We start from the raw sequence: 11,653 nt of genomic DNA, 5'->3' as shown, positions 1-11,653 counted from the left end.
TGTATGTAATATAATATATAAATAATTGGAAAATATTTAAAAAGAAATTGCCTACAGCTCTGTTTTATTTTCTATATTGTGTATTCAGATGTGTATCTATAGGGATCTTCATTATTAGCTTAGTTCAATCCAATGCTAGATGAACGTCTCTCTATGTAGATTCTATTTCTCTTAGTCATGTGCATTGTATTGTCACCTACTTCAGCAAAATTTCGTCAATCCAGAAACAACCTCTAGATATATTTTCTACCTTTTTGATACAACTAGCTGAGATACATTACTATACCTACCCTATTTGTTCCTATACGTAGTTATTCTGTTTTTTTGTTATATTGCAGAGATGGCGAACCTTTTTACGTACGCGTGCCAAATTTCCCAAATAATATTTTTCTGACGTGCCAAGCAGTTTTTTATGGCGATTTTTTTTTAGTTTTTTCAAAAAATAGTTTTAAAGAGTTCTATTAAAAAGGTTTAAAAATTACAATTGAGTTATTGAGATTCTGTCTTTCACCATATTTCTAGCCGAAGGCACATCTTTTACTCTTTGAATATTTTTTTCTTTGTTTGCGAATCACTCAAAGAGATCGTGGAAGCATTTTAGCCACTCTTCTTTCATATTATATTCTCCATCACTGAGCGGTTTAAGAAATTATGTTTGAGGTAAAATAACGAGCAAATATTATATTAATTTGAGTGACTGCCGATAATTAATTTCTTAAGGTTTGTTGATATATTTTATATATTTTTATTTTTAATTCCCCGATACTAAGGACCGACCTATGCAATCGTATATTTACATTAAACGAAATGATTATTCATTAAAATGATTAACTTGTAATTCTTTATAGTCTTTATACAATGCGATTTTTCATTATTTATTCGTCGTTTCCGTTTCCGTTTCCGCATCGTTTGGTACCTAAACATAATATGAAAAACCGATAAAAATATGCATGGCTATGTCGTCATTTTTTTTAATACCATATATAAGTAAGTACTTACTGAAGTATATATTTATTTGTAAAACTTTTTTATATGATAAAAATATTTTTTTAAATATAGGTAAGTACTTTACAACCTTACACTCCACCACCTGTTTATTAATTTTAAACAAGCTTTTGACAGCGTGAATAGGGATAAGATGCTGCAAAGCCTAAAAATACTGGGAATTCCCTTAAAACTAGTAAGGCTAATAAAGACCATACTGACGGATACTTAAGCAGTTGTCACTGTGCAAAATGAGCAAACTGAAAGCTTCAAAATCGAATCAGGTGTGAGACAAGGGGATGCGCTATCCACTATGGTATTTAACCTTGTGGTGGAATCTATAGCTCGTGAAACCAACATAAGAGGATAGGTAGATAACAGTACAACGCAGATGTGCGCTTATGCTGACGACATAGTGATTACAAGCAGATCCAAACAGAGGATGATCGACCATGGTGGCACTATGGAAATAAAAGCAGAAAACGCTGGGCTGCAAATAAACCAGTCAAAAACTAAATATATGGTCAGCACACGCGATCAGGTACCGCTGCAGAATATAGACATAGGACAGCATGCATATGAAGGGGTGGACAAGTTCACGTATCTCGGATTCAGCCTAAATACCCAAAATAAGACGGCAGAGGAGATAAAAATCCGCCTTATCTCCGGGAATAAATGCTGGCATGCCTGCAAGCGACTGGTGGGCTCGAAAATTCTAGGCCGAAGAAGTAAACTTAACTAAACTAAACTTCTAATTTATAAAACAATTATAAGGCCAGTGGTCACTTATGGCTGTGAGACTTGGTGCTTAACTCAAAACGAGGAAAACAAATTACCTGTCTTCGATAGCAAAATACTCCGCAAAATCTTTGGACCCACATTGGAAAATGGGAACTACAGAATAAAAATGAACCACGAGTTGGAAGATCTGATTAAACAGCAAACAATCATAAGATACTGTAAGTCCCAAAGACTACGATGGGCGGGACATGTGGAGAAAATGCCTGAAGTTAGAGCGCCAAGGATCATGACGAAGTGGCTACCCCAACGGAAGAGACCCAGAGGCCGTCCAAAAAGGAGATGAGCTAACGCCGTAGAAGTGGACTGGCTTCATATAGGAAGACCCGTTAACTGGAGAAGTGTGGCGAGAGACCGAAGTGAGTGGAGAGCGGTTGTGGAGGAGGCCAAATCCTACCCCGGGATGTAGCGCCGTGGAAAAAGAAGTACTTATATAAAATAGTAATATTTCTTTTTTCTTCAAAATGAATCAATCGCGTGCCGTGCAAAATCGTCTCGCGTGATTATGTTATTTATAACTTTTTTATATGTAGGTACATAATATTGTTATGCCAAAATTTAGTTAATTTCATTTTGAAGCGGATTATTGGATAGTTTTTAAACTGATGATAATAGTCCACATTAAAAGCACGATTCTCATTTGTAGCACCATGATATATGTCAAATACAGTTTGCAAACTTAACGTAAAAACCATTTAACAATTACTAAATTTCCTATTTATCCCATTATATTAGGCTATACAGCCTTAAGATTGTGCTATTTCACTTGGTATATTAACACGTCTTACGCTTGTCTTTATGTTACCCTTGTAACGCATAGATCACTCTTCTAGCATCGCTGCAGGGTGAAGAGGATTATTGGTAGCGACAAAATCTATCTAGTTGTATAACACGTAAGTATATATTACAATTAGGCGTATACCAAAACATAAGTTAAGTATACTGCACAACAAGTAAATATACTTGCTTAATCAATTGAATGAGGATATTGAATTTTATATAGATGGCCGAAAATAAAATGAATTCTTGGTCTAAAAAATGTAAAAATCTAAATTTTCCAATATAATATTAAAAATAATTTCTTTCCACAAATGATTTTAAAAAAACTACTTTATAAGAAAAGGTTTGAGACGTTTATTAAGAGCACCGAAAAAGCAAAGTTTTAAATTGACGTTGAAATAAATGAGAAGTATGTTTTTTCAATAAAGCACTTTTATCGAAAATTTAAACCTATATTCAATATCAAGACTCTATATTTAACGCCACGTGCCAGATGTGATTTTGCCATGTTAAACAGATATAGGTAAATCATTTTTTATTGGTATCACAGTCGATTCGTACTTAAGTGTATTGACAATGTTTGCTGCAATGCAATGATAGCAAAGAATACAACTATAACTACCAATTGCTCTCGCGATATCAATGATGCCACTGTAGAATAATTTGCCTATAGCTTTACCTATTCAAAAAATAGTAAAGGTACCTAGCAAGAAAAATTCTAACTTAATGAAGCTGCTATAACACCTGGTCAATCTAAGTATCATGGAAATGATGGCAAACCGCACATTGACCAAAAACCCATAAAAATGAATTATTGTTCAACGTTTTAAAATTGTATATAATTTTTGGTAGGAATGTCCAAGCTGTTAGAATTTTTAATCGATTATGAAGTAAGAGAGTGACCTCGACAAAATGTGATATGTGTCGGAAAATTTTGTATACAAAAATATTACAACTTACGACTAAATTAAAAGTTATCTAAGATTTAAGATTTGGGCAATGTAATATATTGACCAACTGAAAATGAATGTGACACTTGGCAGTAAATTATATAAAGAAGTTATAAAATTTATCTGAAATAGATACATCCTGTTTTGATATAAATGAATTTACTGCCAGGAATAGCATGCAAATTAAATTTTCATTAAAATAACTGTTTACACACAGAAATTATTCTTGTCGCGCCAATCTCATTTTTTAGCAGTCAGTGAGACGCGTTTGTTGTTGTTGCATGCTATATTTAGTGTGCTGCGCGGTGTATTTAATATAGTTTGTTTTTAAATTATAACTATCGTTCTACTGCGCATGCGCACATGTCACGCGAGTTGCAACTACCGCGTGAAAATTTAGAAACCACGATTTTTTATCCTTGCATGCAGTTTGACAACAGGCACGACAATAAGTATTTATCTTATATTCTTATTGTCGTGATTTACAATAATACATACTGCCAGCAGTAAATCAATGCATGTGTAAATGTACAAGCACACTCTAGTGCACGCAAAACAATGTCTTGGGAAGTTGCTCCTCGGAAATTCTCGTCACCACTTTTAAGGACGCCCAACGTTTATTACGCCACGGTATACGCATGCATAGCTGGTGTGGAGGTGGAGGAAAAAGCAAGGCTAAGTATTTATTGAAGGGTGGGAGGGGGCCGCTACTCGACCGAAAGAAAAGAACAAAATGTGTCGATACGACTAAATGATTTTACTAAAATTACTCAACTAAATTTGACAGTTCATATTAGAAGTTTAATTAATAAATTACTCGACAATCAATGAAATACTACCATAATCTTAACTAAGCTTATTAATAAGTATTAAGCCTGTGTAAGCAAGCCCTTAGCAAGATATGTATTATCAATAAGTAATAATGATTGTAATATTAATACTATTGACCGAAGATGGATTTAAGTTTTGTACTATTCTTTTACAAACACTTCAATTACCTATTCATAATTTGTTTCTTATATATTTTTTTATTAGACCCTTGACTTAATAGGTAGGTGATAAAGTTTTTAACTACTTTATTGTATTGATTTGTTGTATAAGTTAGAGTCAGTAGTGATCATTGTTAGTGTGTGTTTTACTTTTGCTGAGTGTACACAGTGCCTGAAGATGCCAAAAGGTGAAACCGGGGTCGCAAAAACAATTAAATGGAATAGTACAAAACTTAAATCCATTAGTAATAACTGTGTTCCGTTGCGATTTAGGAATCGTTTAGATGAATATCTTAATAATGTTGAACTATTGCCATTTTAATGATGTACTGCGTAATTTCATCATTATTGATTGATATTATTACACATATCACAAGAGACGTATGTATTTTATATTTACATATTGTCAAAACCAACATAATAGAAGCCTTGGGAACACTTGCCTATTCGATATAGGTATTACAGGCACTCAAAAAATTAGCAATATAGTCAAAAAAGTATTACTACATTACAGATTGTATCACACACAAATTGATAGGATACTCAAATATAACACTAATAAGGTAATGTGCCATTGTCCGAATAGCCTTGAATGGAAACATGTGTATTCCTTAGATATATTTATATGATGCTTTGGGATTTAACATGTTAATAAATTAGTAAAACAAGATAACTTAAGACATGACGTATTAATCAATCAAAAAATTAATAATATCCGTTAATTCCAAAGATGTACATTTTGGAGAGCTCATATTTAAATTTCTACTTTTAAACTCATTATTTTCTCATTGCGGTGTCGCGTTAATATTAAAATATTCGGATAGTCGAGTAGTATGAAAATAAAATATGGTGACAGGTTAACCATATTAAATTAATATTTTACTCAGTGGCGAAGGGTGGAGGTAGGCTGTTAAAATCCGACATAAATAGTGCACACTAAACTTTATCAGTAATACATATTTGTTTTCATTTTACTAAAACTACAATATGTTGATAGTGATGTCTTCATTCTACTCTTCATCTATCTAAAAAATTACCTTTAGATAATACAAAACTTTGAATTTTTAAAGATAGAATAATATTTTTTATCTATTATACCTAGTTTGGTTAGGCAGGGCCTAATGAATTAAACCAATAATATGTATAATAATAAATAATAATAATAGTCAAATGCAAACAAATAAGTATGACTGAAAAAGTGTGTACAATTTTGTCGTATCGCCCAAAGTATACCAAAATTATTAAAGTTTGGTTGATTTTTAAAAACTAACTAACACCATCTGTAAATTGTAGTTTAATAAAAACAAAATCTTACCTTTGACTAACAAAGTTGAGTGTGCCTTATTTAATGTTATGTCGGATTTTAACAGCCTACTTCCACTATTCAGTTTATTGTATCTATTGCTTGTAGGTTGATATTTAAAAGTTGATTTGGAAGCCATGATAAAAGAACAATTTACGCACCGCATGACTGACATAGCATGAGATGGAAGGTATTGCTCTGCGTACTCGGATAATTGATTTCGAAGACTTACTTAAAAACAAACTACTGTTACCTGCTAAAATATTTGTTGGTTGAATCGGTAGACAAACTGGTTGAGAGTATTTCCCCAGAATGTGGAATGAGTGTGTTTTAATACGTCTATTTTTCCACTGATTTTATTTAATAATACCCATGTTGTTCCCGTGGTTTTTAAATATAATTTATACAATAAGAAAGACTTAAATAATGCATATTAATTCTTGAATAAAAAATAATTAATAACAATTAGAAGATAAAAAAAACTTTTTATTTACAACGTTTTTAAATTTTCTATTGAATCATATAAACTTGTAACTATAAGTTGCTAGGACCCCAGAACCCTAGCAACCAATAATAGTGGATTGGATTACGGATTTCTTCCGAAATAAATTTTCATACAGAACAGAATTGACTGAATATGAATTAAATTCTACTTAAAGATGGCTAAAAGTATTAAATATATAATTATAAATGCATTGGCATCGTGTTCTGATGTATTTTAAAAGTTTAAAATGTCTAGCTAGTCTGGAAGTTAGTTAAAAATCGATTGCAAGATTTGTACCGGACAAACAACCACCGGACAAATAATAATACGAGCTAATAAAAACGTTGTAAAAATCATTTATCCTCTCCTTTAGTTGCTAGCTTGACCTACCGTTGAAATAATTCGTAGCCAAAAGTTTAGTATGAAATCTTTACTTACTTAATTATATATAACATAATATATTTTGAATGCCGTGGGATACCTATAGTAAGAAACGTAACGAGAAAATAGCTTTTGGTTTTGATAACGAACCCATGAATTTTTGACAGAATGTAAAAAACAATAAGTAAATTAGGTTAGTGTTTTAGGACCCATTAATTGACATACATAATCAGTTTATATGCTTAATTAAAAATCTGGTAGAAATATTATTATTTTATGACGTCTATTCATAATTATATACATACATCCAACATGATAGACACTACATTTTCGATAGTATGAATATTGCCATCAACATATTACATTGTCAAGGCATATGAGTCAATCTAATATTGCGTTTGAGAGTAGGTACATGATCAAAACAGCCCGCTCGATTTTTAAATTTCATATTTCTAGCGGTTTTGGAACACACACGGTTCGACTGAAAACTAACAGACGCCTTCCATATCGCAGTGGGTAGGCTCGCACACTACCTAAAGAGTTTTTCATCAGGCGATCGATAACAACGATCTTGCAATATCTGCAATATAATACGGATACTATTTTATAATATAAGCAACGAAATTTTAATTGTTCGTAATAATGGGGAATATTTAATTAATCCACTAGTATCTTATCTATTTTTATTTATTAAAAAAAAGTTAAAACAAAAAATACGTTTGACGGGATTTTTATCATGAATGAATTCGTTATTAATTATCACTCCACCCTTTGAAATAAAATTACAAGTCAAAACTTTTTATTTATCAGCATAGCAGTTGAAAGGTTTTAATAAAGACTTTCCGTGGAGAGAATAAAATAATTATTGAACTTTGATTATTTAAAGATTTCAGTAATTAACTATCAAAACTGGACATGTTTCATATCTAAAATGGACGTATTTCTGCAAACAAGATCCAACCCTCACGTGTAACATGTTGAGAAAATTCAATATTTGAGGGATGATTAATTTAAAAAATATGACTTTTGATTATTTAATTTAAACATCTGATGGGATACTTTAATAAAATCAAATAATCATATATCATTTTAAATCAATACTTACTCAAATATTGTATTTTCTCAACAAGTTACACGTAAGGGTTGGATTTTGTTTGCAGAAATACGTCCAAATGAGTTATAAGCAGAATATAATAAATTCTGTAACTATTCAAACATCTGGTTGACTTTCAATAATAGCCAAAAATATCAATTTCATATTGGAAAGAGCCTTTAAAAATGGGGTGACCTTCAACGTGTCTAACGTTAGTGACGTGCATAATGTCACATAGCCACAATATGTATGTATTTACAAAAATAGTATATACTACTCGTATTATATGCTTATAATGTGTAAATCATTTACATTAAACATTTTTTATTACGGCATTGCAAGACAAATCGATTTATAGAAAAGTTCATTTATCACTTAATGGTAATAATAGTGAACCTGTTCAGTTTTGATTGTTACTTTGAAGTACTGATTTAGCAATATAATATGTGTTAACGACTTATCCGTATTTGCATTATTACTAGAATTGGAAGACTATGGATGAAACAAAAATATCATGAGTGGTGTGGTGCATTTTATGGTTAATAAGAGAAAGAGAGATGTGCAAATAACATATCTGCACTGCACTGCACTGAACAAAAATCAAATCAATTATAATTTAAATTCATATTCCATCATGTACCTTCGGTCGATAGTATTAATATTATTAAGATTATTGTAACGAATTAAGTGTTTTGAAAGCATGGCTTCTATTATTATTATTAGTACCTAGTTTGTAAGTATTCGATATTACTAACACTATAATATTTTTTTCAAAAATGGCTTTGAAAATTTACCAATAAATACGTTTCTTATTTATACTATGATCGATTAAAATACAAACAGAAGAGTAACACACTTACAAAATTTTTATATTAAATAATCTCCACTAATATTTTTTTATATAATATGTCTTACTTTTACTACAGTTACTTTATAATGGATTTTACGAAGAGCTTATGCACGATTTTTTTTTCATTTTTACATGTGCGGATATCATGACACTGATAATGAAATAAAATACAATAGTACAGTACCTACAACAGACTGTGTTTTATCTTTTTGTCACATACAGCACATTCATATCCATGTCACCAAACTCGATTTTCGATAAGTGTAGCATTAATTCATTTAAAATTACAATAAACACGGAAAAGTGAAAGTGTATGGCCCATGGAAAGTAAATAATTTAGATTTCTAACTTGTAATTACGTACAATAAATAATATCTCGAAATAATAATGTATTAGCTATAACTTGAAAGTGAAATTTAATAATTTCATTTAAATTGCTAAAATGAAATGACACATTAAAAAACTATTAATATTTAAGTTAACAAAATTAATACATGTATTATGTATGTAGGTATACTGTATTACATTTATTTGAATTGTGGTTTGGCGTATATTGATTATATCGACAGATTGGATCTGAATACAGAATTGCTGTTGCAATACAATTAGAATTAATATTTTTTCATAAACACACGTTTCTAGTGACGGAACTAACTACACGGTGCAAAATTTCATTGAAAAGGTATACTGAAGATATCGGAGAGAATTTTGAATAATTTATATTTCTAATGTATTTAAATTTGTGACAATAGTCTAGTAGTAAATTCGCCATAGCTGATGATAATATCAGTTATATATTGTTAGAAAAAAAACGTAGAAGCTCCAAGTGTATCACAAAAAAAAAAAAATATAAAGTCCCCTATAAAATTTTCAAAGCCAACGTTACGTCACTCTGGTGTATTAGAAATAGACCAACGATATTATAATCTACTTTGATATTTCGAAAAATATTTTCACCTACCTGCGCATCTATTCTATATCATACAAGATAGCTATCGGCCGCTATCAGCGGCTAACGAGGGTAGTTTTTCATATTTTTGTATCGAAGTATTATAATTTTTAACAGCATCTTTTAACAGCATCTCTATTGGCTGTGCTAACTTTTAGAACAAGATAGACAGTTTTGACTGTTTAGACGGCTAACTTATTGTAACAATTATAATACTTCAATACAAACATATGATAAAGTACCCTCGATAACCGCCGATAGCAGTCTTATGTATATAATGGATGGGCAGAAATGTATCAAGATCAAGTACCACTGCCATAAATATTGAGGCGATCCATTTACACTACGTAAGTCAAAAATATTAACTTCTCAGAAGCGCAGTTTTTGAAAAATTGTCAGCTCTTAATTATTCTTATTAGATGCAATAATTGTATGTGGATAAAACTTAATTAAATACATCCATACTAACATACCTCTTGTTTAATTATTCATACGTTATAATATTCATCTAGCGATTCTCCCTTTTTCGTGCTGTGTGTTATACCCATTTTCATAATATATATTTATCTAATAATATCACAACGTATACCTACCCATATAATTATGTATCTTTATTGAATTGGTCCGTACTCCGTACCATACATAGGTACTAAGTAAGTATTTAAGTTTCTGTTAAAACGTAGACACACGTAGACGGTGGTTGATAAAATAGTTGAGTTAGAGACAATGCAATGCATTGGAAAATCAGATTAGAGATTCAATCTAATGTAGGATAGATCCAGACTAATGATAAAGTATTTGTTAATGTTATTTCATTATTTAATTTCATTGATGGTTTTCACACTTTCCTGTTTAAGATTTCCAGACAATAATTTCATTCATTTGATACGATAAAATTATAATAGATAATATTAAATTAGTAATATGCTCTTTTTGAAATATTTACTGTTTAATGATACAATATACCTAATTAATAAATTGCTTTTATAATTTTTATTTGTCTTATGCAGTATTAGTGATGATTTTAAAAAACGTGGAATAAAGGCATGATAATTTTCGCAATTTTATCAAAAGTAAAAAATGCAATCAAACTGTTTTTTAATCTCATTGCAAAAATAGTCAGATCGATTTTCCAAAATATCCCCACTCCTCCGAGAAGGTTTCGAGCACTGCTGTAATAAATAAATTTATCCCAATAATAATATGATGCTGTATACAAATTTCGCGCCACAGTTTTAATTCGGAATACAGGTACGAGTCCAACAGGTGAGTGTGTAGCGACCGCCGAAAATTTGTCGACTCGTTAATAAATATACTACGCACCGAGGGCCGACATTCATTTCTTCGAAAGTTTGCCGGCGGTACGGTTACACGCGCGCATTGGGAAGAAAGACCATCAATTGTCAACTCCACGCCGTGGTGCGGTCATCATCGTCACTCTCTTGGCGGCTCTCTCCGAAGACAGTCCTGAGTTCCGGTCGTTCGGTTCTGGTGCAATACCATTTGATACCAAGTGTGAATCTTATTGAAATAATACAGTCTGTGAAATCATTTAGGAAACGTTTGTGCTACGATATTTGTGGATATATTTGGAGATTTTGTTTATCGTCAAATTAACGGTGAGTTTTTATTTATTTATTATTTAGTGGAGTTTCATTATCATTTAAATTAAAGAAAAAAACAACTTGCATCAACCAGTTTTGATCATAAGATCATTGCCTCGATTTTATAAGGAAAAAAATATCATCAAATCTTTTACAATAGTACCTAACTATATTTTTCTTAAATCGAGTAGTCGCAATATTAATAAATAAAAGAACGTTTTTGTTACACACATTCAAAATATTATATTCAAATAAAGCTTCCATTTGAGAAAAACTTCTTATTTTTCAAATAATTAATATTTCTGGATAAAAAATAATCAAACGATTTTTGTGATAGATTTATATAGAGACATTATAATGATTATTTTTAAATACTGATCGTATATATTTTTTTAACAATTTTTAACAAACGAAAATCTTTCATTATAAACTAATATACTGCTTTATTAAACATCAAGTTAATTTAATTTCAACCATTCGTTCAGTGC

At 30.7% G+C, this 11,653-nt stretch overlaps 1 protein-coding gene across 1 annotated transcript in view; it reads left to right on the top strand.

The window, feature by feature from the left end:
• Positions 1 to 10,997: 10,997 nt before the first annotated feature.
• Positions 10,998 to 11,653, top strand: part of LOC147078300 (acyl-CoA Delta-9 desaturase-like) — a 95,346-nt gene continuing 94,690 nt past the window's right edge. Inside the window, exon 1 of the mRNA XM_085958305.1 lies at positions 10,998 to 11,180. The gene's annotated coding sequence lies outside the window, so the exon portion shown is untranslated. The remainder of the gene's footprint in view (positions 11,181 to 11,653) is intronic.

This window comes from Rhyacophila brunnea, unplaced genomic scaffold (assembly GCF_057557595.1).
Source record: "Rhyacophila brunnea isolate RB1 unplaced genomic scaffold, BYU_Rbru_1.0 scaffold_11, whole genome shotgun sequence".
NCBI lineage: Eukaryota > Metazoa > Arthropoda > Insecta > Trichoptera > Rhyacophilidae > Rhyacophila > Rhyacophila brunnea.
Note: the sequence above shows the minus strand (reverse complement) of the source record. Positions and strands in the feature narration are given on the sequence as shown.